Here is a 27,879-nt window from a genome sequence, read left to right as displayed (position 1 = left end):
GAACACCCTGGTGAGTTGTTGGGTTCATGGCAAACATATGTGCAAGGTTGTAGGGCTGGCAGTTTGCCCCAAATGCCCCTTTTTCCCCAGCTTCTGGTTCTTTTCTCACAGGTGGGCGAGTGGCAAAGGTTAATTTTCAGGCCAATAGGGGGGCAGTGCAGAGTTCCTTCTCTTTATCACTGGGTGCCAGCCTTTTATCAAGTGATTTTCAACTGGTTTGCAGTGGCACATTGCTGTGAGACAAAAGGTCTGCAGGTGTGCCATGGGAATATGGAGCACAGTGGTTGAAAATCCCTAAAAAAACTCTTCCAGGCTCTGTTTCAATATCCACTGTCGGTGGTAACAAATAAGTCTGTAGCAACAATTCATTACTACAGGCAGTTGCCCTCGAAACAGACCCAGTGAACCTGGGAGAGAGTCCCACAAGCTTGAAGTGACATCACAAGAGGCGAAGACCATAGAGGTCAATGTGCCACGGGGAAAAGAATATTGAAAACCACTGCTTTTACCTTTTGAGATCTGCTCTTGTACTACACCCCCCCTTTTCAAAAGGGTCCTCAGTCTTGTGACACCACCAGCCTCAGAACCCACAGGTTTGGGGGTGCACCCTTGAAATCTCCAAAATGTTCCAGCTCATCTTCTCTCTGTCACGTGTTCAACCATGTTGACCCTGTTTTTATAACGCAGAGGTGGGCAGGAGGTTGGTCAGGATTTCCAGGTGATTTTCAGTACGTGGGCAGGATTCCTGCCTCCTGGTTACTTACCAATAACAAGGACCAAAAGGGATGTTCTTTTAAATTCTGCTGGTCAAAATTGGGGGGGAGAGAGCAGGAGTGGATTTGTGCAGGAATGGACTGTGAGGTCATTTCTGCTGTGGGAAAATAAATACCTGGACTCAGCCTGAACTCCAAGGCACCCTGGCCCTCAATTCCGAGTGTGTGCCCACCCCTATTTTACTCCTGGCTCCCATTGCTGGACCTCTGGGACCGATGCATCCTCGGCATCACCTGGCAGGACAAAGTTCCAAACAACACAGTCCTGGAACGTGCTGGAATCCCTAGCATGTATGCACTGCTGAAACAGAGATGCCTGCGTTGGCTCGGTCATGTTGTGAGAATGGATGATGGCCGGATCCCAAAGGATCTCCTCTATGGAGAACTCGTGCAAGGAAAGCGCCCTACAGGTAGACCACAGCTGTGGTACAAGGACATCTGCAAGAGGGATCTGAAGGCCTTAGGAGTGGACCTCAACAAGTGGGAAACCCTGGCCTCTGAGCGGCCCACCTGGAGGCAGGCTGTGCAGCATGGCCTTTCCCAGTTTGAAGAGACACTTGGCCAACAGTCTGAGGCTAAGAGGCAAAGAAGGAAGGCCCATAGCCAGGGAGACAGACCAGGGACAGACTGCACTTGCTCCCGGTGTGGAAGGGATTGTCACTCCTGGATTGGCCTTTTCAGCCACACTAGACGCTCTTCCAGAACCACCATTCAGAGCGCGATACCATAGTCTTTCGAGACTGGAGGTTGCCAACACTGGGGTCTAATAACTACTAAAGCAGGTCCCAGAAGCCAGTCCTGTTATAATGCATCTATATGATTTCCCCCCCTATCAATGTATTTATGGAGCTCTAGACCTTGGCAACAACAGGAGGGAGTTTCTGTTGTGCTGGAGATGCCATCAAACTTTTGCTAGAGGAAGAAGATGACTTTTGCATTTAAAACCTTTTGAAGTATTAATTAAAGGGAATTATGCAAAGGATGAAGGATTTGAAGTCTTCCTTTGCATCTCAATAAGGCATCGGGATTACAAATAGCCAGGGGATGAGTGAAAAAGATAGCAGGGTGGGTGGGTGGCTGGGGGGAAATGGGAAAAACAATCTGCATTGGAACAGACACTTTCTCTCGGCTGCCTGTGATGATGTGAGTGGGCACATTCAGGAAGGTTAGAACAGCCATTTTCAACCATGGTGTTGTGGCACATTGGTGTGCCACACTGGTCTGCAGGTGTGCTGCCGGGGCTTGGGGCAGGGTCATTTATTAGTAGGGCCATTGGGGGATGTGAGCCCCCCACCAGCAGTGCAGTGTACCTGGTCAATTGTCAAAAAAAACTCATGGAGTGCCTTGACAATTTTAACACCTTGTGAGTGTGTGCTGTGAGATGAAAAAGGTTGAAAGTTGCTGGGTTAGAAGGTTTGAACAGAGCTGGTATCCACTGGTGGGCTTCAGAACAGGTGAGAGCACAAAGGGCTCTCTTTTAAGACCATCTCCCCAGGGTGGAGAGAGGCAGAGCCCACCCCTGCAGCGCTTGGCCCAATCATTCTACAGCAAAGGGCTCTTTAACCTCCTCCCTTTATTCAGCCCATCACTCCAAAGCATGGGTTCTTTTAACCCTTTCTTTCCCAATGTAAACAGAGTCCCCCCTGTTACACTTTTCAGCCAATTGCTTGGAGGCAAAGGGTTCATTTCTCCTTTGTTCCAGGCATGATTCAAGGTATTGTGTCCAGTTCTGGTCGCCGCATCTCAAAAAAGACATAGTGGAAATGGAAAAGGTGCAAAAGAGAGCGACTAAGATGATTCCGGGGCTGGAGCACCTTCCTTATGAGGAAAGGCTACGGCGTTTGGGCCTCTTCAGCCTAGAAAAGAGACGCTTGAGGGGGGACATGATTGAGACATACAAAATTATGCAGGGGATGGACAGAGTGGATAAGGAGATGCTCTTTACACTCTCACATAATACCAGAACCAGGGGACATCCACTCAAATTGAGTGTTGGGCGGGTTAGGACAGACAAAAGAAAATATTTCTTTACTCAGCGCGTGGTCGGTCTGTGGAACTCCTTGCCACAGGATGTGGTGCTGGCGTCTAGCCTAGATGCCTTTAAAAGGGGATTGGACGAGTTTCTGGAGGAAAAATCCATTATGGGGTACAAGCCATGATGTGTATGCGCAACCTCCTGATTTTAGGAATGGGTTAAGTCAGAATGCCAGATGTAGGGGAGGGCACCAGGATGAGGTCTCTTGTTATCTGGTGTGCTCCCTGGGGCATTTGGTGGGCCGCTGTGAGATACAGGAAGCTGGACTAGATGGGCCTATGGCCTGATCCGTGGGGCTGTTCTTATGTTCTTATGTGCTAGTGGTGACCTTTAAAGCCCTCAATGGCCTGGGGACAAGACACCTGAAGGATCACCTTCCTCCATTTGAGTCCACCTGTGCCCTAAAATCTTCTGGAGAGGCTCTCTTGCAAGTCCTGATGCAGTCTGAAGTGTGGCTTGTGTGGATGCACAAGAGGGTCTTATCAGAAAGTGCCCCTCCCTATGGCACTCTCTGGCTTCCTCTCTACCAGTGTTGAAGACTCTTCTGTTTCAGCTAGGTCTTCTCCATTCTCCTCCAATTTATTCCTGATGCTTGTGGTTCTTTCTTGTGGACCCCAAGATTGCCCCTGTCTGCATGCCTCTTGACACTCTTAAAGAACTCTAGAAGGTTAGTGAGGCAGGATTCACCTTTGTAGAAGTCATGCCGATTCTCCTCCAGCAAGGCTTGTTCTTCTATACATTTAAAAGTTTTATATTTAATTATGGTTTCTATCAGTTTATCTGGAACAGACGTGAAGCTGATCTGTCTGTAACCTTCTGGATTCACCCCCTGATCCTCTTTTAGGAACCTCCTGATTTTAGGAATGGGTTAAGTCAGAATGCCAGATGTAGGGGAGAGCACCAGGATGAGGTCTCTTGTTATCTGGTGTGCTCCCTGGGGCATTTGGTGGGCCGCTGTGAGATACAGGAAGCTGGACTAGATGGGCCTATGGCCTGATCCAGTGGGGCTGTTCTTATGTTCTTAACTACAATTCCCAGGAAGCCTTGCAGGTCTCTTGTTATCTGGTGTGCTCCCTGGGGCATTTGGTGGGCCGCTGTGAGATACAGGAAGCTGGACTAGATGGGCCTATGGCCTGACCCAGTGGGGCTGTTCTTATGTTCTTAACTACAATTCCCAGGAGGCCTTGCAGGTCTTGTTATCTGGTGTGCTCCCTGGGGCATTTGGTGGGCCGCTGTGAGATACAGGAAACTGGACTAGATGGGCCTATGGCCTGATCCAGTGGGGCTGTTCTTATGTTCTTATGTTCTTATGTTTTAAATATTGCTGTTACAGGGTTGGATTCCAGCACCACACAGGTTGGTTTACAGCAGTGGTTCCCAAACTGTGTGAGTCATAGCAAACTCAAGGGGTGCCGTACTCAAGGCAATTTTGGGAACTGCTGGTTTACAGGCCAAGGACAAGTCAGTTAGCAGACCAGCAATTTCACATTTGAGTTCCTTAAGAACTCCTAGGCAGATGTCATCAGGACCCAGAAATCTCTTCATTTTCAACTCGTCAATAGCCCCAAGAAACCACTGCAAAACTTTTGTAAGTGATCCATTCTGGAAATCCAGCAGGGCAAATGTTTGCTTTCCGCAACCTGCAATTGAATTGAAAGTTTAAACAAAAATTGGACTGAGAGATGCTTTCTTTTATAACCTCAACAGTGGGCCCTATTAAAAATGGATCAGTATCAGGCTGCCCTTGGGGCCCTGTCTCACTGTGGTGTTTCACAGGGTGCACACGTACGCAATGAAGATGGCAGTCACTGTAATTTTTTGGTTAAGCCAGCACGAAATAACAGTCAGGCCTCCCTTTCCTTCCCCCACATGCATCAACCAGAGAGTTGCAGGGCTGGTGTTCCTTTCTGACAATGTTCTTCAGCTCATCCATGGGACAACTAGTATTCCTTTTTAGCAGTGTGCCCATGACAGTAGTCTTTGCAGCTCTCCTGTTGATGTGTTTATGCACAAGGATGCTGCAACTGGCCTCTGATTTTTGTGGCGTGATCACATTTCGCAAGCCAGGCACTGAGCCCCGGAGTGATCTGTCTCAAATCCACAAGTCTTGAGTGCACTCCTGTCTCTGTTGCCACCCAGCTCCTGTGTACTCCTGCTTCGGCCACGGGGCTCCACGATCTGCAGAGAGATGCTCCCCAATTGCCTTCTGTTGGAGTGGGAAGAGAAAGATCCTGAGGAGAGCAGCACTTCTTGGACCATGTCTCTGACCCTAGAGAACATGGGCCATTACTGGTGTTTATCAGTAAACATGACCCTAGAGAACATGGTCATGGCAGGAGTCCTGAGCCAGGTACCCAAGGGGCAATGGGGAGACACCTTCCACATGTGCACCAACCATGTTTTTTTCCCCTGAAGAGGTCACAGGCCACGTCTGAACGCCTGCTCTGCCCTGAAACAGCGGGTGCTCCCAGTGAAGCCACTTAGCCCTGCGTCAGTCCACAGGCCTGTCTCACCCTCTGCTGGCTCCTTGGGCAACGGCTTTCCAAACCGCCCTCCTCCCCCACTAAGCAGGGATCCTTTTCTGCAACAAAACACCGAGAGCAGAGACTGGATTATTTTTTAGCCCCTTTGAGATAGGGAGCCATTTAGTTATTTGGTTTTCTCTGCAAACCTATGAATTTTTTCATCGAAAGGTGATATATAAATACTGATGATGACGATCATCATCATCATCATCACTGACTAGAGGGAGTCCCTTCCCAGAAACTGAATCCAATGCTTCTGTATGTGCTAACAGCCCACCCCTTTCTTAGGTCTCCAGGCAGGTTAAGTTGTGCTCAAAAAATTCTCCTGTGTCCCCTGATCCAGTATGCTTTCCTGCTGTCCCTATTCCCCCCTCCCCGGCCCAGCTGGAGTTCAATCATAAGAACATAAGAACAGCCCCACTGGATCAGGCCATAGGCCCATCTAGTCCAGCTTCCTGTATCTCATAGCGGCCCACCAAATGCCCCAGGGAGCACACCAGACAACAAGTGACCTCATTCTGGTGCCCTCCCTTGCATCTGGCATTCTGACATAGCCCATTTCTAAAATCAGGAGGTTGCACATACACATCAAGGCTTGTAACCCGTAATGGATTTTTCCTCCAGAAATTTGTCCAATTGCCTTTTAAAGGCGTTCAGGCCAGATGCCATCACCACATCCTGTGGCAAGGAGTTCCACAGACCAACCACACGCTGAGTAAAGAAATATTTTCTTTTGTCTGTCCTAACCCTCCCAACGCTCAATTTTAGTGGATGTCCCCTGGCTCTGGTGTTATGTGAGAGTGTAAAGAGCTTCTCTCTATTTACTCTGTCCAACCCCTGCATAATTTTGTATGTCTCAATCATGTCCCCCCTCAGGCGCCGCTTTTCTAGGCTGAAGAGGCCCAAACCCCGTAGCCTTTCCTGATAAGGAAGGTGCCCCAGCCCCGTAATCATCTTAGTCGCTCTCTTTTGCACCTTTTCCATTTCCACGATGTCTTTTTTGAGATGCGGCGACCAGAACTGGACACAATACTCCATCTCCTGCCCCTCCAAGAGTAGCAAACCAGCAATCGGCAGCACCAGTAGCATAGCTAAGGGGATGCAAAGGGGTGGCAACTTCACCGGGCAATTAGGGGGGCAACAAGCTGAGCTTAACGCTAGCAGCCAAAATTGTGAAAACCTTGGTATGTACAACGAACACCATCATGCTGTATATCATTGGAAAGGTAATTTAATGCTGAATGCCGTGAAGCAAACCGCACGGGAATATCCGTACTCTGTCAAAAGTTATGGCCGATTAACCAGAAAACTTTTAATGGATTGATTTACTTAATCGGTTACATTTGATTTTGTTGTGGAAGTGGGGTGGGGGGGCTACGAAATCTTCTTTGACCCTGGGTAGCAGGCACCACTGGGCAGCACTCTGGTAGACTGCTCCTAGCCAGGTCAGCTCTCTCTCCCTGCACCCTGCCTCCCTCCTGGACCAGGCGGCTCCAAAGCACACTCCATGCGCTGCCGGGGAGGCTGCAGCTGTTCCTGTACCCTCTGATCCCCCCTTCCTCTGCCCTAATCTGGCCCCCCACCACGCAGTGGCCCCTCTCCTGTTGGGCAAGCTGCCAAGGCAGGCTGGAGCCAGAGCCCCTCTGGTGCAAGCTGGCTGCTGCAGCTGCAGCCTGGCTGTCTCTCTGCCTGCCTGCCTGCCTCTTAATCCTGTATGTAAATGGCAGCCAATGGATGCTGCTCTTGAGCGGGGCTGGGATTAGAGCCGGGGCGAATGGCTTGCAATTTTACTGGGATTACAGAACAAAGAGCAGCCCTCCCCCTTCGCCTTGTCTGCAGCCCCTGGGAGCAGGGGCTGGCTGCATGGGGGGGCCCCTGCCTGGCCCAGCACCCCCCTGCAGCATCCACCCCCCCCAGGCAGCCAGGCTGGGCACCAGCCCCCCTCCAGTCCCCCCACCCTCCTCCATTCTCTTTCTCTCCTTCCTCCCCTTCCTCCTCCTCCTCTTCCCAGATTAATTCAACCCTGCAATCCAGGCAGGAGGAGCCGGGAGCTGGGAGAGGCTGAGCCTTGCGGTAAGAGAAACTTTTCACCCACCCCCCCATTTCTAATCCCCCCAATTGCCCCTCTCCCCAAATACATCACTCCACCTTTATTGCATGGCACAGACCTTCCCCCCCCCCCTGGTTTCCCCTCCTCCTTGATCTCTGCATGGACTGTTGCAGCTGGGCTGCAGATGTAGTGCTGCTGGGGGGGGGCAGGTTGCCACTGGGATTATTCTGCATTCAAGGAAGTTGGAGGGGTGGGCAGTCTTGGGGGGGGGGGTTTGATGTGTTGGTGGGAGGGGGGCCATGGCTGGTGACCAACCCTGCTGGAGAAACATGCATGGACCTTCGATGTAATTGACACAGATCACCAGGATATTGATGCATTCAGACAATACAGTGTTTATCCATTGGGGACAGAGACATCTCTAGACAACAGTATGGAACTGGGGTCTTGCTGGTGTTTCTTGACCTGTGTGCATTGGGGGTAGACTTCTGTCTAGAGGAGCTCTGGCTGGTGCTGGGTGGGTGGCCAGGTAGACTGGAAAGGTAGGCAGACTATTTCTCTCTCCTCTGGGTTTTTTCCTCTTTCTCTCTCTCTCTCTCTCTCTCTCTGCTACAGTTTGAGAATGAGGTCAGTGCAAGGAAGCTTATCTAAAGGAAAGTGAGTTGATGATTGACCACATCGCTCCCTTTCTCTTGCTTGCTTCCCCACTTCCCTGTTGTAAACCACTTTCTGGTTATTTATGATCTGCAATCTAGACCCCCTCCCCAGTCAAATACACACCTCTACGTCCTCCTCCACTCCCCCCTCCCAAACTTATTTTTATTTTTATTTTTTGTGCCTCTTTGGAAGTCACAAGCTTAATTTCTCTTCATTTTTTTGAATTTAAGAAAACCCCTTAATTTTCTTTCAGTGTGAACTTTATTATGAATTGCAGCAAGGATGATTATTTCATATCTGGCTACGACGCAGAAAGGGCATCTTGGAAGCAAACTGTTAATGGGATAAAGGCCTCTGATCTTAACCATCCTGGACACATGGCACTTTGTTTCTTTTTAAAAATAAATTCCTGACCCATCCCAGTAGTATTTATAGTTAGAATTCCTCTCTCTCTCTCTCTCTCTCTCTCTCTCTCTCTCTCTCTCTCTCTCTGCCACCATCATCATCCTTCTCCATACTGGTCTTTAAATGGTGCCTGGATTCTAACCTGCCTACATAACAACTTCTAAACTGGTCATTCCTTCCCTGTGTGTGGCAACTGCTTGTGATATATCTCTGGGGAGGTTGGAGCAGTCTGCACATGCTCAGAGGTTCTGTTCTTCACACACATGGGGGTTCAGGGCTTCCTATATGAAGGTCCTGGGATGGAGCGTTGGGTTGGCCACTCTTGATGTGGGAAGGCCAACTCCTGGAGGGGCAACTGGGGTCGGCCAGACAGGGCCCTGGCTGAGAGTCTATGACTATTGGACCCCTGACCTCTCAGTACCAGTGGCAGAAGTAGGGCCCCATACACCATCAGGGGTTGAGGGGTGAGTCTTCCCCCTTGCAAACTGGGAGCAACACTAGCTGGTTAATTTCCTTCTCTGTATTGATTCTCAGTGATACTTTCTGGATAAGGTGTTGTACCAGTGCATTCGAAAACCAAGTGCCGCTTTTAGAATTCCAGAAATTGCATCTTCCTTGTGTCTGATAGCAGCTGTTTTCTGAAAGAAGCGGGGGTGTTACGCTGGCATCAGCCGAGCATCCTTGGCTTCTGGGTACCAGTTGGCATCAGCCTGGGCTACATCACTCAGGTTTGCCACGCTTTGCAAGAAGACAAGCAGCTTTAAAAAAAAAAAATTCAAAACAGATTTATCCCTGTGCAGGGAGAGGCTGCAGGGTTAAAAAAAATTTAACAAGCCCCCAACACAGCAGCATTGCTTAAAATAGAAGCGAGTGGTTTAACCGGTGAGGCACTCCCTCGAATCTTTTTTTTTTTTTTTTTTGGACCAAACTGCTAACCAGACGCAGAGAAATGTGACCAACGTGCTTTGCGCTGCAAAGGGAAATGACTTGTGGGGTTGTGGTGGACGGGAGGGAGCGAAAATGTCAATTGTGCCTGCAGAGGGCCGGAAGGTGTACCTTGGCAGAGGTTTGATGCTTTGAAAAATTTTGGCCCAACAAGGAATTTTGCCCAGGAAGAGCCATGCGTCAGAAGAGTTCCAATCGGAGAAATTCCTGTCGGTATTTTATGCGCTGCTTTCTGCTTGTGGTACTGTGATGGAAGGATAAATGGGATGTTTACCTTTGGATTGTGCTAGGGGGGTGAATCTGCCTCGAGGGGTTAGTGACTCTTCAGTGTGGCAAAGCTGACGGTATGTTGGTTTTGTATGTGTCTTTTGTGGGAGTGTGTTCCTGTAGCTAAGGAGTTAGGGCTGGATCTAGCAGGGCAGTCCCTACCTGGGTGGTGGACTCACTAGTGACCTTGAATGAATTTCTATCACGTCCCACCTGTAAAATGGAGCCAGTGATCGCTAGTGCCCCAAAGTGGGTGACAATTGCAAAGCATGTTACACAGTTAGTGTTCCATCTCTCTGTATTTATATATTGTACATATATGTATTTCTGTGCTGATAGATATAAATAAAATGTGACTGTCAGCCTATTTAAGGACATCTTTGGGACATACAAAATTATGCATGGGAAGGATAAAGTGGATAGAGAGATGCTCTTTACACTCTCATGTAACACCAGAACCAGGGGACATCCACTCAAATTGAGTGTTGGGAGGGTTAGGACAGACAAAAGAAAATATTTCTTTACTCAGCGTGTGTTCGGTCTGTGGAACTCCTTGCCACACCATGTGGTGATGGCATCTGGCCTGAATGCCTTTAAAAGGGGATTGGACAAGTTTCTGGAGGAAAAATCCATTATGGGTTACATGTCATAATGTGTATGTGCAACCTCCTGATTTTAGAAATGGGCTATGTCAGATGCCAGATGCAAGGGAGGGCTCCAGGATTCAGGTCTCTTGTTGTCTGGTGTGCTCCCTGGGGCATTTGGTGGGCCGCTATGAGATACAGGAAGCTGGACTAGATGGGCCTATAACCTGATCCAGTGGGGCTGTTCTTATGTTCTTATCTTTGTTGATTAATTGCATCACTTAGTTGATTAATCAATTAAGTGGTTAAATGAGCAAATGATTGTGGTTGAGGAAAAATCAGTGTTGTGTTAGATCCCTTGCACAAGGGAGGGAATGCCTCTTTTAAGTTGAGCCACCTTTTTTACTCAGTTGCAATAATCTGTGAATTGACTAAACATGGCAACGTTTTATTTGTTAAAAACTAGAAGTACAGTGGCCAGTTTTGCTGTGCGGTTGTACTTTCTGAAGAGGTGGGGTTTCCACAATGAAGTGACATAGGTTGAGAGAGGGTCACAACATGTGTGAGCCAGAACTGTTGTCTATCCAGGTCAGTGTTGCCTACTCTGATTGGCAGTGGTTCTTGGACAAGTATCTTTCCCACCCTACCTGGAGCTGCTGCCCAAGTTTGAACCTGGGACCTGCTATGCTATGGTCACCTGGTGACTCCCTGGTGGGTCAGGCCAATATTGTTCCCACTGGACTATCTTGGCACTCCCACGATGCACAGCCTGTTATGTTTGCTGTTGTTCACCCATGTGGTCATACCCTGACTTCTACATTGCTTCTCCATCTGTGGCAGTCCCTTGTCTATCCAACAGGTTAATAAATAGAGCCAAAGACTCCCAGCAGTCTGGGCAATGGAAGCTGAGGTTGATGTTCCTACAGGCAACTCTGTAGCATAGCAAGGCAGGATGAGCGAGAGTCAAGGAGTGGGGAAAAGTTGTGGGGATTAAACTGGAAGAGGCTTGGCTTGCTCACTATGGTTAAAACTGTGTGTATTCCATGTTGCATTTAAAAGAATTTTACTGCATATTGGGGAAACGAGACCCTATAGGCTACATCCATATGCCTCTGTTTCTGCCCACTCATGCCAGGACCCCATTAGACATAGAGGACACTTCCTGCTTGAGGTTGGAGCAGCAATTTCTAAATGCCCTCAGTGATCTCAGTGATCAATGGAGAAATGCAGGATGTTGAGGATGTCTCCCTCACTCCCCCACCCCAAATCCAAGTTACCCCAAAGATCTCTTTGAAGTCAGATCTCACTTGGTATCTCGTTTTAATTTATTATTATGAACTATCAATAATGATGGCACTTTAAAGTGGAAAGATGGGTCTCTGCCCCAAGGGGCTCACAGGCTAGAAAGTGACCTTAGGGACTTGGCTGATGGAGGCAAGGGGATTGAAGGCAGGGTTATCCTGGGGAGCAGATGTAATTCGTACACTGAGGTTACAGTCAGAAATGGCAGCTATCGTGACCAGTGGCTTTCTATGTTTATTGGAAGTTTAGGCTGCGCATCATTCTCTGTTTCTCTCTGTGAGTTTGGGGCACAAGGGGCTGTGAATCCTGGACCCCTACTCAACCCCTACTCAACACCTTTCCCCTTTCCTTGCCTCTGTCTTTAGTCATCAGGTTGAATCGCTGGCTGGTATGCTCGGTCATGAGTCTTTTGCTTGCGCAGGGTGTGCTCATGGAGACCGCTCATTGCTGTGCTTTGCCTACCGAAGGCCCAGAATGGCCTGGGTTTATGTAACCCAGGATGGGATCATGTCAGGCACGTGCTCTGGTCACCCCTTTTCAGCTGAGACTGCTCCTGTTTCCTGCTCCTTGATCAATCCCCTTCCCAAAGGTTTGTGGCCTTTTGGGGGGGGGGTGTGCCTTGGTCGAAATGCATTATTCCAAATGTCGATGGAGCATGAACATTATGTAATTTTTTATTCCGCACACTGCAGTTGCAGAGGTATGGAAGTGTGGATGACCTATTGGAGGAGTATATGGTTTTTTTTCCTCCTGATATATCTTGAAGGAGAACACATTTTAAGGGAGCAGAAGAAGTGCCTCCAACAGCAGGATGGGTGGAGGGGTAAGTCGGGCTGAGACAGCAATCTCTGGCATCATATTTGGAAAGTTGCAGGCACAGAGCTGCTTCCGTGAAATGCTGGGGACGGTTTGTGTGCAGAAGTGTTCACGTTCAACCTGAGCATCTCCAGTTGAAGGATCAGGTAGTCAGGAAATGAGAGAGATCTCTGCTTGGTGCCTTGAAGAGCTAATCCCAATCGGAGCAGACAGTAAAACCGACGTAGACTGCATTTCTTTACCCAGCACGTAATTAACCTGTGCAACTCCTTGCCACAGGATGTGGTGATGGCACCTGAAGGCTTAGATACCTTAAAAAGGGGACTGGACAATTTTATGGAGGAAAAGTCAACCACAGGTTACAACCCATGATGGGTATGTGCGACCTCCTTAGAAGCTGGCTGTCTTTAACAGGCCAGGTGCAAGGGAGTGGGCAACAGGATGCAGGTGTCTTGTGATCTTGTGTGCTTCCTGAGGCATCTGCTGGGCCAAAGCTGATACCTCATAAATACAGGAAGCTGGACTAGATGGGCCTTTGGCCTGATCCATCAGGGCTCTTCTTATGTTCTTATGCCAGAGCCGTGGCCTGACTCAGCAGAATGTGAAACACTGGATGGGATGCGCCTGCAAGAAATGGCGTAAGAACATAAGAAGAGCCCTGCTGGATCTGGCCAAAGGCCCATCTAGTCCAGCTTCCTGTATCTCACAGCGGCCCACCAAATGCCCCAAGGAGCGCACCAGATAACAAGAGACCTGCAAGGCTTCCTGGGAATTGTAGTTAAGAACATATGAACAGCCCCGCTGGATCAGGCCTTAGGCCCATCTAGTCCAGCTTCCTGTATCTCGCAGCAGCCCACCAAATGCCCCAGGGAGCACACCAGATAACAAGAGACCTGCAAGGCTTCCTGGGAATTGTAGTTAAGAACATAAGAACAGCCCCACTGGATCAGGCCATAGGCCCACCTAGTCCAGCTTCCTGTATCTCACAGCGGCCCACCAAATGCCCCAGGGAGCACACCAGATAACAAGAGACCTGCAAGGCCTCCTGGGAATTGTAGTTAAGAACATAAGAACAGCCCCACTGGATCAGGCCATAGGCCCACCTAGTCCAGCTTCCTGTATCTCACAGCGGCCCACCAAATGCCCCAGGGAGCACACCAGATAACAAGAGACCTGCAAGGCTTCCTGGGAATTGTAGTTAAGAACATAAGAACAGCCCCACTGGAGCAGGCCATAGGCCCATCTAGTCCAGCTTCCTGTATCTCACAGCGGCCCACCAAATGCCCCAGGGAGCACACCAGATAACAAGAGACCTGCAAGGCTTCCTGGGAATTGTAGTTTAAGAACATAAGAACAGCCCCACTGGATCAGGCCATAGGCCCATCTAGTCCAGCTTCCTGTATCTCACAGCGGCCCACCAAATGCCCCAGGGAGCACACCAGATAACAAGAGACCTGCAAGGCTTCCTGGGAATTGTAGTTAAGAACATAAGAACAGCCCCACTGGAGCAGGCCATAGGCCCATCTAGTCCAGCTTCCTGTATCTCACAGCGGCCCACCAAATGCCCCAGGGAGCACACCAGACACCAGGCACAACCTGCGTCCCGGTGCCCTCCCTTGCTCCTGGCAATCAGAGGCAGCTTGCCTCTAAAACCAAGAGCTTGCACATACCTACTATGACTTGTAACCCGTAATGAACTTCTTCTCCAGAAATCCAGTCCAGTCCAATCCCCTCTTAAAGGAATCCAGACAAGATGCCATCACTACTTCTTGTGGCAAAGAGTTCCACAAACTAATTGCACGCTGGGTAAAGAAATATTTTCTTCTGTCTGTCCTAACTCTTCCAACACTCAGCTTTTGTGGATATCCCCTGGTTCTGGTGTTATGCGAGAGGGAAAAGAGTATCTCTCTATCCACTCTGTCCATCCCCTGCATGATTTTGTATGTCTCAATCATGTCCCCCCTCAGGCGCCTCTTTTCTAGGCTGAAGAGGCCCAAACGCAGCATTTGTCCATGCAGATTGAAATCCTCCTTTCCCATGGGAGGGAGGACGGTTTATACATGCAGCAGATCCCCAAACAAGCCATCTTGAAAGACCTTCATCATCCTTCCAAACACATGTAGAGAAGTCAGTAGCCAAGTCTCCCTGGGGATGCTGCTCAAAGTAGTAAGACTGGAGGCACCCAGAGCCCTGAGATTTCTGAACCAGAGCCCGCTGAGGTTTGGAGGACTGGTGATGTCACAAGATGGCAAACCCTTGGAAAACTGGGGGGGGGGGAAGGAATATGGGGACAGAAGCTCAGGTGTCGTTAAGTCTTTGATGAACTCTTACTGCTGGTTTGACTGAGAAAAATGGGGAAAAGCTGAAGAAATAGGGGTAAGTTTTGGCAAAAGGGCCAGCCTGATGTGTTTCAGTGAGCAGTGCCACAACGAAGGAGGCTCTGTGGCTGGTAGCCAAGCATGGATCCTCTTAATGGGCCCTTTCCTGTGGCTCTTAAAATGAGGGAGTATCCGTAGAGAAAGACAGAGGGAGAGATAAAAAATTCGCAGGCAGTAATCTTCCTAATGGTTTATTACGAATGATGAAACTTAGTTATTGACTCTTATTTATTTAGATCCCACCTCAGAATTGGGTGCTCAGAGCAGTTTACTAGGAACTGTAAACTGTACTACTACTTTTTCCTACTACTTTTTCCTACTATTTTACTACTGTATAAAATGCACATTGGGGCAGCAGCAAAAGCAACAAAGGAATTATCCCCAACAGAGTAAAACCAATCAAGCACTTGATTGAAAGTGAAAATGTCTGAGCATAGTGTTGGAAAAACCAGGAGGCGGGGCTAAGTGAAATTCATGGGGCAGGGAGTTTCTGGGTGCTGTCACAGAGAAGGCCCTGTTCTTTTTACCCACCAGCCACTCCTCCATTGGTTGGGGGACAGCAGAAGACAATCCTTGCCAACATCCCACCGTGGCAGGAGACTGCTAACTCTCTCTGCAAAAGGCTAGACTAGAGTGGGGAGATGTGGGGATGTGTGCTCTTCTGGTCTGCAGGGCAGTTTAGTCCAACCTCCCTTGTTGCAAAGGAAGGAATTACTTCTTGCTCCCAGTGACGGCCCGAGACACCAAGCCAGTTGCGAGGTGTATTCTGAGACCGACTCAGTTCAGACAGCCTCTTCTGATAAGGGGCAGGTTTTAAATTCCACTGACTTTCCAGCACCGAAAAGGTAGGTGCCGGTGACCGTATCTGGGTCACATGAAGCGTGCCGTGCGATTTTCATCTAGATACTGGCCCGAGTAGTCTACAATCAAGTTTCTATTGTTAGACCTGGTCTGTTTCCTGGCCTAGCTCCTCTCCTCCTACCTTCCAAGGGCAATTATAGATGATTGCATTTCACTTCTTTCTTGTTTACCTCCTTTCTTTTCTGCAACTGACATGCACAAGGTTATCCCACTTTAGCTTCCCAGCAGCCCTGCAGAGTAGGTTAGGTTTGGAGACTGTGGCCAGCCCAAAAGGCAGACAGTTGATATGTGACATTTATACTCTCCTTTCCTCGAAGAAGCTCAGGGTGGTTTACCTGGTTCATTTTATCCCCTGTGAGGTAGGACAGGCTAAGCATAGACAACTGGCCCAGTCCCCCCCTGTTATTTGTCCCCAGGACCTCTGTACTTGGAGGTTCTATTCCTAGCTACCATGGGAAATGAGGATCTAGACGAGCCCTACTGGATCAAATTAAAGGCCAGTATCTTGATCCCCTGCAGTGGCCAACCAGGTACTTCCAAGAAGCCCACAGGCATGAACCCTCCCTGTTTTTTGCCCCTCCCCATAGCATTTAAAGGTCAGGCGGTCGCTTGGGTTTATCTTCCTTCTAGCACAGGGGTGCCCAAATCCCGGCCCTGGGGCCACTTGCGGCCCTCGAGGCCTCTCAATGCGGCCCTCAGGGAGCCCCCAGTCTCCAATGAGCCTCTGGCCCTTTGGAGATTTGTTGAAGCCCGCACTGGCCTGAAGCAACTGCTGTCAGCGTGAGGCCAACTATTTGACCTCTCGTGTGAGCTGTGGGATGAGGGCTCCCTCCACTGCTTCTTGTTTCACGTCTGTGATGCAGTAGTGGCAGCAAAGGAAAGGCCAGCCTTGCTTTGTGCAAGGCCTTTTATAGGCCTTGAGCTATTGCAAGACCTTCATTCATTCATATAAGTTCATCTTTAATATATTCATTTATGTAAACTTATGTAAATTTATTCAAATTTTAAATGTAAATTAATTCTTTTTTTCCCCAGCCCCCGACACAGTGTCAGAGAGATGATGTGGCCCTCCTGCCAAAAACTTTGGACACCCTTGCTCTAGCACTTGGTGTTCAGAGGGAGATTGCATCTCACTAAGGGCCAAATCCTATCCAACTTTCCAGCCCTGGTGTAGCTGTGCCAGTGGGGTTTGTTCTGTATCCTGTGGTGGGAGGATAGTTATGGAGGCCTCCACAAGGTAAGGGAACATTTGTTACCTTGCCTAGGGGCTGCATTGCAGCTGCACCGGGGCTGGAAAGTTGGATAGGATTGGGCCCCTAGTTGTCTTTCATGAATTTGTCTCATCCTCTTTTAAAGTCATCTGAGTCATTGACAGCCTTCACTATCCTGTGGCAGGGAGTTCCAGAGATTGATTGTGCTTTTTTCTTCTTCTTGGATTTCATGAGAGTGGGAGAAGAATGTCTGTCTGAATCATTTGGTAAAACCTTAGGCCTGAAGACCAGCTTTGAAAGCTTTTATTATTTGTCAGCATCCCTAATTCTTCCTACATTTCAAGTGACTTTTCCCGCAGGAAATAGTTAAGATTTTTGTTGTCGGCGTTCCATCAACTCTTATCAAAGCCTTATGCTTCCTTTTTGGGAATCCTGCTATTGCACAGGCCAACTGGGTTAATACTCTTGTTTGAGATCCTTCTAAAAAAAATTACCTTCCACACAAAATTTCTACTGCAACTGAGATAAGGCACCTGCCTTCTACGGAGTCTGACCGTCGGGCCATCAGGCTCAGTTTTGCCTCCACTGACTGGCAGCAGCTCTCCAAGATTTCCCAGCCCTACCTAGACATGCTTTTAAGGACCGAACCTCAAACCTGATGTATTCATGGCAGGTGCTCTGCTTTTGGATGCTCCTGCAAATGCACATAAGAGCATAAGAAGAGCCCTGCTGGATCAGGCCAAAGGTCCATTTAGTCTGGCTTCCTGCATCTCACAGTGGCCCGCCAGAGGCTTCAGGGAGCGCACAAGACGCCTCCATCCTGGTGCCATTCCTTTGCCCCTGGCATTCTGAGCTCCCCTACTTCTAAAACCAGGAGGTTGCATTTCCCCATCATGGCTTGTAACCTATGATGAACTTTTCCTCCAGAAATCTATCCAATCCCCTTTTAAAGGCATCTAGGCAGACACCATAATAATAATAATAATAATAATAACAACAACAGGTATTTATATACCGCCTTTCTTGGTCTTTATTCAAGACTTTATTCAAGGCGGTTTACAGAGGCAGGCTTTATTAAATCCCTTATTAAATAGGGATTTTTACAATTTCAAAGAAGGTTCTTTCTTTCAAGAACGACTACATTCAAGGTGTTTCATTCCGATCTGGCTACACATTCTGGCCTTCATCCTCCCATGCTCAGAGCAGATGGAATTGCTCGGCTTCAGCTTGTTAGCTGCTCCAAGGTCGCACGGTGCCGGTGGCCTCGAACTGGCGACCTTGTGGATGTTATCTTCAGGCAGACGGAGGCTCTACTCTCTAGACCAGACCTCCTGCCAGACACCATCACCATATCTTATATCTTATGCAGGGGAATTATGCAGGGGATGGACAGAGTGGATAGGGAGATGCTCTTTACACTCTCACATAACACCAGAACCAGGGGACATCCACTAAAATTGAGTGTTGGGAGAGTTAGAACAGACAAGAGAAAATATTTCTTTACTCAGCGTGTGGTTGGTCTGTGGAACTCCTTGCCACAGGATGTGGTGATGGCATCTGGCCTGGACGCCTTTAAAAGGGGATTGGACAAGTTTCTGGAGGAAAAATCCATTATGGGGTACAAGCCATGATGTGTACGTGCAACCTCCTGATTTTAGAAATGGGCTATGTCAGAAGGCCAGATGCAAGGGAGGGCACCAGGATGAGGTCTCTTGTAATCTGGTGTGCTCCCTGGGGCATTTGGTGGGCCGCTGTGAGATACAGGAAGCTGGACTAGATGGGCCTATGGCCTGATCCAGTGGGGCTTTTCTTATGTTCTTATGTTTTTATCTGTGGCAAGGACTTCCACAGAGTAATTACCAGCTGGGTAAAGAAGTATTTTCTTTTTTCTGTTCTAAAGACAAAGCACTCTTCAAAGTTCTTCAGTTGCTATCCTCACATGGGGAGGAAGACCTGTAAGCTCTGGAGCATGCACTGGAGACCTACCGGCATGTAAGAAAAGAAAACCCTGTCTTAAGCAGGGAATCGAGCCATTAAACTGGGGGTTGGCCACCTCTCCGGTAAAGGATCGGAACATTTGATGATGATGTCATCACGTTATTGACAAACTTCCTGAGCTCTTGGAAATGGCAGCTTGGAGCTGGGCTAGGGCTGCTTCCCTTTGTGGTGTCTGTCTCCTTCTGGTTGGTGGTGACCTGTGAGACGGCAGCCACCACCCTCTGGAACTCCCTGCCCCATGAGGTGCAGCAGGTCCTCTTGCCGCTGATCTCCTGATGGTTGGTGAAGGCCGCCAGTTTCCTATCAGCCTCTGGCTGATGCTATCTTGGCTGCCTCCCACTACTATTCCTTTGCTTTGGGGACTTTTTGCCACTGATTGTTTTAATATTGATTTTTTTGTTTTTAAATGTGCTTTTTGTAAGCCACCCTGAGTCTTAAAAGAAGAGCAGGGTATATTTAAAAACTCGAATCCATTAAAACTATGTTAAGGGAACCTGAATTGAACAGGGAGAAACAGCCTGATGTGCCTGAGCTATGGCTCCCCCGCACCAATGTTGCATAATAATACATTATGCACATTGAGGTCATTGGCTTATGCTTAATTTGCATAATGCAGCTTCTGCATGGGGAATGACAAGGTTCTGCAAGGCTTCCCCCCTTAAAATATCCTCAATGGAAATCTTAGTTACCCCTTTCTGGTCTTTTCCAAACACTTTAAAAGCTATTCTTTTAAGTATTTCCCAAGTATCCATGGGGACTAGAAGCTTTTTTTAAAAAAATATTGTCTCAAAAGGTGAAATAAAACTGGAACTTTTTGTTAAAATTAAAAGTAATTGCAAAGTGGGGAGTGGATTAGATCAGGGCAGCAGCAGTGTAGGGAAGGTGTTTAATCATAAAGAACATAGCCCCACTGGATCAGGCCATAGGCCCATCTAGTCCAGCTTCCTGTATCTCACAGCGGCCCACCAAATCTCCAAATCCTTTCTCCCTGCATCATTTTCCTTATCAAAACTGTCCCTCTAGCTCCGGGATGTCAAACTTGTTTCTTACAGAGGGCCAAAGTTGGCATTCATGGTGCCTGCTGGAGTCCAGAACTGACATCATTAAGCAAAAAGTGACATCATTAAGCAGATGATGACTGGAAATAAGAAGGGATGGGAATGTGACTTGGGACTTGAGTCATCCAAACACGGGTTTTTGGACGACTTGTGTCGACTCAAGTCGCGGACGTCACTGACCCCAACTGGACTCGCGACTCGGAGCCACTGATGCTAAAAATGAGTCTGGGCTTGAAATGACTCAAGTCCTACTGTGAGTTCCTATCTTGTATGTGTTCCAACTTAATTTGTTTTTGCCACTTCTTTATCGTGCTGAAGACCTTGTGGGCGATCCAGAAGCAAGCAGGCATTCTGAAGGACAGCGCAGCTGCAGGCCTGATGAGAGGGTAGTTTCCAGGAGGTGGGGGCTGAGGGGTTGAGGGAAGGAGGAAGGCTTGATTTTTTTCTTTTTCTTTTTGCTGCATGAGGTGGGCCAAAAGGCAGGGTTAGCCAGGACGTGGGGGCAGGAGTTCTTTTGCCATTGGACCGAAGTCACGTTCAGGGGAGCCCTTGACTTGTGACTCGTTTCACAAAATAATCTGACTCTATTGCAGCCATTTTCAACCACTGTGCCGTGGCACATTGGTGTGCTGTGGGAGATCCCCAGGTGTGCTGCAGGAATCTGGGAGAGGGTCATTTATTACTAGGACCATTGGGGGATGTGAGCCCCCCCCAATGGCAGCTCAGTGAGCCTTGTCAATAGTAAAAAAACTGATGGTGCGCCTTGACCATTCTAGTGCCTTATCAGTGTGCCATGAAATGAAAAAGGTAGAAAATCTCTGCTCTATTGAAAGACTCTAAATTTCTCACTGGTTCATTCAAGATATGAGAGAGCCCAGTTGCCTCACTGGGAGAGCCCTGTTATAATGGGGCCAGATAAATTACTTCCAGGGGCTGCATTTAGCCTGTAAACCTTATGTTTGATGCCCTGCTCTAGCTGTTATTTACATCTGGGGAAAAATGCATGTCACTGTATCTTGCTTTTTTTTCCTCCCAGGTAAGACTAACAGTAGCTGGGGGGGGGGCAAGTTTGATTGGAAAAATAGTTCGGGGGAAACAGCAAACACTGCTGCAAACAAATGAAGAATAGCTGAAAGAACTGGAGTTAGCCTTATATATCCCGATGCTATTTGTTTATGAATTTCTCCAGGGAAAATACTGTTTAGAAAAATTCAACTTTTAAAAGCATGTAAAATGCAGTATTATAACTTACTGTAAATTTATAAAAAGTCAAGCTTTTTAACTTTAAAAAAAAAATGGAACTGAAAGTATAAAAAACAGTTCTGTGATTCAAAAATAATCCACTTATAGTCCAACCAAATAAAGTGACCTCCTGAGAAAAACAAGAAGAGAGAGAAATGATTTCTGCTTTATTATTTTTTTAACAGCGTATTCCACCGGGAAAGATTGTCCACAGTCGAAACGCGTCACAAATAAATCTCACTGCAGTCCTACCAGCTGTTCTTTGTTTGCTAAGGGCAGCTCAGGTGCGCAAGGACTCTCAGAAGGTATTTTTCTGTGGAAATCTTAAGCACCTCTCTCTCTCTCTTCCGTTTGCCCTGTTCCAGGTGGGGCCTTAGCAGTTTTGTATACACTTTCATGATGCATATATGGAATTTGAGGAAGGTTCTCCTGTGTTGCGCAGGGACATGCGGTGTGGGGGCGGCAGGTGAGACCGAACCACCCCACTGGAGTCCTTTGAACAGTGCCGCCGCCGCCGCTGTACGAGGTGCGCAAGTTCGTGGATTGTGAGTGTTTGCGCACTATACATGGTGACGGTAGTGGTGCTTTTCGAAGGACTCTGGTGGGGCGGTTAGGCACTGCACGTCCCTAGTGTCGTGTCTGTCTGGGCCTTGGAAAACAGAGGTTTGCTTTGATGATGATTACAACTTTTAAGTTGGGTCCAAACCCTGTTCTCGCTCACGCCTGATCTCAGTCCTTCATCCTTCTGCCTCTCCATCCCTGTGTTGTTTCTCCCTCCCTGCATTGTTGCTGGCCTCTTGCCACGGCGATCCCAGCCAGTTTTTATTGCCGAGCCCACGGAGAGTCTTTCTGGCTTTAAATACCTCGCTCGGGACCATCGCGCAGGCCAAAAACCGTTTGGAGATCCTGGTGCAACGGCACAGTTGGAGCCAAGCGGCCCGCGTGCTATTAATACAAAACTTGCGGCGGGAAGAGGAGGCGGGCGACCTTTCACGAGGCATTAAACATTTATTAAAACCATTAGAATTAGTGTCAGGTCGTATTGATTAAAAGAAAAGAAAAGGGAGGGCTGCGCAGCTGGTGCAGGGATGCTGCAGTGAGGAAAAGTCACACAGGCTGGTAGATTACTCAGATTTTGTGCCAAAGAGGAAAGACTAGAGCTCAGTGGCAGGGCAGGTTCTGGGTTGAGGTTCCGGCAGCAGCTTCAGGTAGGATTGAGGAAGACTCGATGCCTGAAACTTGGGGGAGTTGCAGCCAGGTAGCGCAAGCAGTACTGAGATAGAGGGACCAAGAGTCTGACCCATGAGATGAGAGCTGCCTCACGCTCATATCATATCATCATGCTCATCATGTGCACTGCAGCAATGCACAGGGCAGCATTTCTCACGTGGGTAGGGATGAGGCAAGCATGGCAGCTCCGTTCCATAACTGCCAGAATTCTGACATGCGTTCAGTTCCACTGTAGCGGAATGCCCTGTGAGAATTCAGAAGCTGGAATACAGCTGATTCTGTATATCTGCCTTTCCTTATAAGAACATAAGAACAGCCCCACTGGATCAGGCCATAGGTCCATCTAGTCCAGCTTCCTGTATCTCACAGCGGCCCACCAAATGCCCCAGGGAGCACACCAGATCACAAGAGACCTCATCCAGGTGCCCTCCCTTGCATCTGGCATTCTGACATAGCCCATTTCTAAAATCAGGAGGTTGCGCATACACATCGTGGCTTGTAACCCGTAATGGACTTTTCCTCCAGAAACTTGTCCAATCCCCTTTTAAAGGCGTCCAGGCCAGATGCCATCACCACATCCTGTGGCAAGGAGTTCCACAGACCAACCACTTGCCACTTGCTTAAAAAAATAAGAACATCTTTTTTTAAAAAAATCCCTTAAGAGAGGAATCGTGCGTTTTCACAATATCTCATTTCCAGTCACTGAACCTGGGGCTTTGGGGTGGTCGGGGCTAATGCACAAGCATCAGACTCACTGCTTCAGGAATTTGACTTTTCTGGGAGCAGGGGAGAGTAACTGGCCCACCTCACCCCAGCAGTGTCTTTTCTAGTGGCTGTCTGCTGGTGTTGCATCTTTTTAGATTGTGAGCCCTTTGGGGACAGCGGGCCATTAGATATTTGATTTTCTCTGTAAACCGCTTTGTGAACTTTTTGTTGAAAAGCGGTATATAAATACTGTTGCTGTTGTTGTTGTTGTTGGGACTGAAATGCCTGTGTACCTTATTTTGTGGTGGCAATCCATGACTCTGTGGAGGTGCTGATCCTTTTGTGGCTTGGTGGCCACCATTCCTCCCTCTCCCTGTTTTCTCTTAAAATGACTCACAGTCCAATCCTAACCTGTGCTGACATGAGGAGGCCAGCTGGCCCGCCCCGTATTCAACATGGGGTTGGGGCCAAAAGCGACTCAGCCCAGTGCAAGGGAAACTTCCCCTGGGTAAAGCTGCAGCAGCCCAAATGGGGCTACTTGAATCTATGCCACCTCAGGAAGTGGCACAGATCTGAGCATCCCAGAGCTGCCCTGGGCTAAGATTCAGCACAAGGGACTTGCCACGGCTGAGGGCGCCTTCAGGATTGTGCCCTCAGTGTGTGTGTGAGGGGACTTGTGGGTCGAGCAAAAAGATAGAGGGCGGCAGGAGGAATGTCATTGGCAGCCAGGCTCCCCTTTCAGTGCTGTTCCTCTGGGGAACCATTTTGACTCCGTCCTGCACGACAACGCTTCCTATCATAGCTCCTGGCCTTTGGCCCACCAGCGGAGAACTGGCTCAGATTTGATGTACTTAACCTTCACGTTATAATCCTTCTCCCAACTCAACCGGACTCTCAGAGTGGTGGGGAGTTGGCACTGTTTTAAAACAACAGGTAAATATTTAAAAATAGTTAGTTGCTGACATTGATACGAGTTACTTCCTCCTTCAGTGTGCTGTCCAGCTTTGTGGTGTGGCTGGGTGGTGTTGCTGGTGACCGCGTGAAGCCATGTTTACAGCATGGTCCCCCTCTTGCAACCTCTCTCTGCTTTTGTTTTTTTTAACTTAAGGGAGGCCACCAGAATGAGGTCTCTTGCTATCTGGTGTGCTCCCTGGGGCATTTGGTGGGCCGCTGTGAGATACAGGAAGCTGGACTAGATGGGCCTATGGCCTGATCCAGTGGGGCTGTTCTTATGTTCTTAACTACAATTCCCAGGAAGCCTTGCAGGTCTCTTGTTATCTGGTGTGCTCCCTGGGGCATTTGGTGGGCCGCTGTGAGATACAGGAAGCTGGACTAGATGGGCCTATGGCCTGATCCAGTGGGGCTGTTCTTATGTTCTTATGTGTGGACAGCTGGGCAACTGATGATGTCTCGGGGCTTGTGGCTCATCCCTGAGAACCCTTCTGTGTCCATAGCCTTGCTGCAGTAGTAACCGAGCACTTTTCTTGGGGCTTGCCCAGGTAGGAAGGGTCCCTTGAAGGAGAGTTTGCAGGAGGTTCCCTGATGCCCTAGATCCAATATAGTCAGGGGTACTTTCCAGAGCAGTCAGCTAGGGCCAGAGGGACCAGACGCACATGTATAGTTGGGGGTGGTGTTTCAGGTCAGTAAGGAGGAAATGTCCCCATCCCAGAGTTGTGTTGCGGAGACTGAGGAGCAAGTTCTGAGGTTGGGGCTTTTTAGGGTCTGGTGGACACGGGTTGACCCCTTAGGGGTCAACTGACTTGATATATGTCAAAAGAATTCCTTGCCACAGGATGTGGTGACGGCATCTGGCCTGGATGCCTTTAAAAGGGAATTGGACAAATTTCTGGAGGAAAAATCCATTCTGGGTTACAAGCCACGATGTGTATGCGCAACCTCCTGATTTTAGAAATGGGCTATGTCAGAATGCCAGATGCAAGGGAGGGCGCCAGAATGAGGTCTCTTGTTATCTGTTGTGCTCCCTGGGGCGTTGGTGGGCCACTGTGAGATACAGGAAGCTGGACTAGATGGGCCTATGGCCTGATCCAGTGGGGCTGTTCTTATGTTCTAAATTGGTCCAGGCAACTGGAGTGTGGTCCCCTCATCCCAACATACATTCATGACCATTTCCCAGTTCCTAGTGATTCTTTGGACGTTCCCGGTAATTCTTTGGATGCCTCAATTCTTTCTCAGCTTTAAGGTTGCCTTTAGAAGCGGTGGGGGAAATCTGGAAAACATATTTGGCCGGAGGCAAACTTTGTATGTTGTTTCTCTCTGCGAGCATCCTTCTTAATTTTTTAATGGGTCCTTTTGTCTCCAATTTGCCCGTCTGCCAGTTTGAGAAGTGGGAAGGAGGGTGGCATGGGAGGGGGGGAGGAAGAGAAGAGAACGAAACTGCTTTTTGGGGTGTTTGACGTTGTAATTCATGTACAACATGGCTGCCTCTTGAAAATGATGCCGTCTTGAGCTCCGTGGGAATTACACCTTGCTGTTGTCTCAGACACATATGGACCACATCTTGAAGGAAGCCAGCTCCCATCGTATGAAACTGACACTTTCTCGCTATGTGTGAGAAATAGACATGTTTGGAGATTTTTAAAAGATTGGGGGGGGGGAATAGAGACTTTTATTTTTGTTTTAAGGAAAAGATTCGGCAAAAACACACAAATTCTTCTTCAAATTTGTGTTTGTTATAGATTCTCGTTGGCATAGTTACAAACATCCTGCAGAACCAAAAAAAAGAGGTTATTTGTTCTCTGTCTACTCGTTATACAGAATAACAGCCCAATCTGGAGCTTCCCAGCATGAAGGGCTGCAGTGGCGCCGAAATGTAGTACCGCTGGGGCTACTCAGAGTAAGGGAGCTTATACTCCCTTACCCTGTGTAAGTCCCAGGTGGCCCTGATGGGCACAGATTTGAGGAGATCTGTGTTGGGACTCCTGGGCTGGAAGGGGGGGGGTCTGGTTATGGCAGCAGGGCTGCTGCCATCTCTGCCCCCTCCTACTCCACGTCCTCCCCCTGGCGTGCCTTCCCCCAGCCTCAGAATGCCTCCCCCCCACCCATACTTACCTCTCCCCCATCCAGCTTTCACCCAGAGCAGCAGTCTTCTGTCTGATGGCTGACGTTGGCCAGCTCCGGTGCTGGCCTGGCGCAGATTGTCACAGGTGCGCCCGGTGGCACGTTTGCAGCAACCAGACCCACCCAGAGAGAAGCAGGTACTACAGAGAGGGAGAGGAGCTCAAGCGTCTCTCTCAATATTTACTTTGACATTCAAAAGTAGCCTTGTGTTTGCCCACTTTGGAGCTGTGTCGTGTTGTGTGTGTGAAGAGCTCTCATCTCCGCTCTCCTTTTGGTGCAGCTCCCGGAGGCTCCTTCATTGCAGCTCTTGTCAGCTGGGAAACGGATTGGGAGCAGATGTAGATTTGATGCAGTGCGAGCTCGGATTCCCTACCTCCTTGCAACTCATCTTCGCTGGTTTCCCCCCCCCCCCACACACACCTTTTCTTTCTGAGTGGCAAACCGATTGAGAAAGGAAATGATTCCCAGTTTTGGATAGGCAGCTCTGGATCTTGGGCGCTTTGATTGCAGCTGAACGTATGGATGTGTGGGCCCATGTGTCACTCTTTGGCAGTTTGGATGTGGCGAGAGGTCACTGAAGGTGGGGTCTGACACGGAGAATGACCTGAGCCTCTGACCCTCCTGAGTGCACAGGGAAAAATGAGAGAAGCATCTGCAGAAATTATTCTCTGCAATTGGTCATCGGGCTGCCTGGGACAACACTCCCATCTCCTACCTCTATTCAGGGATGGCGCATGCCTCTGCCTGAATCCACCAGACGCTGCCTCTGCTCACATGCACCTTATATGCACCCCTCCTATGGAGGTCCAACAGGCAAATGAGTGGTGTGCTCTTGCCCCTTTTCCATTCTCCCTGTTCTTGCGATCCTTTGCCAGCTTGGTCCTAGTAAGTTGGATCAGAGCATCTAGTGGAGTGGCAGGCTGGAGTGGGTGTCAGACAGGCTGACAGGGGGGCTTGCAAGACTGCAACTCCATGTGAACATTTCAGGTGACCTCATGGTTGGGCTGGCCTGCCTCCATATTACCATTAAAACATGAGCTCTTATCCACGGGGGGAGGGGGTGTCCGTTCTGGAACCCCCCATGGATAGCTGAAACCGTGGATGTGGGTAGATACCCGTCCTGCAGCCTGGACCTTCTGGAGGCAAGGGAAGCCTGGCTACCCTCACCTCTGGAGGGTCTTCTGAGCTCCGCAGAGGCCATGGATGTCCAGGGACAATTCCCTCACCTCGAGAGGGTCCTCTGAGCTCAGTAGAGGCTGTATGTAGCTTCTGCTGGGCTCAGATGGAGCTTGGATGTTGAAAAAAAATGCCACTTGCATTTTTTTTCATAAAACCAGAAGTGACTTTTATAAGGCATTAAAAACAGCACTTCTGGTTTTCACGAAAAACTGGAAGTTGCTTTTTTTTCAGCATCCGAGCTCGGTCTGAACCCAGCCGAGCTTCTGAACCCAGAGAGCGGTTACTAGTCAGTGTGGACACTGCTGAGCCAAATGGACCAACGATCTGGCTCAGTAGAAAGTTGCTTCCTATATGACGCAACTAGGAAAGTTGCTTCCTATATTCTCCAGTTTTAGATAGATTGGAAAAATAGAATTGCCCTCCCTCTTACTGGCCATCCCAAACATCCCATGGGAAACGGCAGACTGTACACCATCTGGTGCCTTACTGTTCATGCGTGTGCTTGGACCCGCATGTGCACTAGAGACAAGATGCATCTACTCCCCACTCAGAGGTTGGACTTCTAGAAGCTCTCTGGGGA

General features: G+C 48.8%; 1 protein-coding gene across 6 annotated transcripts in view; it reads left to right on the top strand.

Annotated features, from left to right (window-relative positions):
* Positions 1-7,192: 7,192 nt before the first annotated feature.
* Positions 7,193-27,879, top strand: part of GTF2IRD1 (GTF2I repeat domain containing 1) — a 93,545-nt gene continuing 72,858 nt past the window's right edge. For 4 of the 6 annotated variants that reach the window (XM_066636174.1, XM_066636172.1, XM_066636173.1 and 1 more), the window contains exon 1: positions 9,442-9,734. The gene's annotated coding sequence lies outside the window, so the exon portion shown is untranslated. Of the gene's footprint in view, positions 7,407-9,441; positions 9,735-27,879 lie in introns of those variants that run through there. The other 2 variants (XM_066636169.1, XM_066636170.1) reach the window with 2 other exon arrangements.

This window comes from Tiliqua scincoides, chromosome 8 (assembly GCF_035046505.1).
Source record: "Tiliqua scincoides isolate rTilSci1 chromosome 8, rTilSci1.hap2, whole genome shotgun sequence".
Classification (NCBI taxonomy): domain Eukaryota; kingdom Metazoa; phylum Chordata; class Lepidosauria; order Squamata; family Scincidae; genus Tiliqua; species Tiliqua scincoides.
This window is presented reverse-complemented; position numbering and strand designations above follow the sequence as displayed.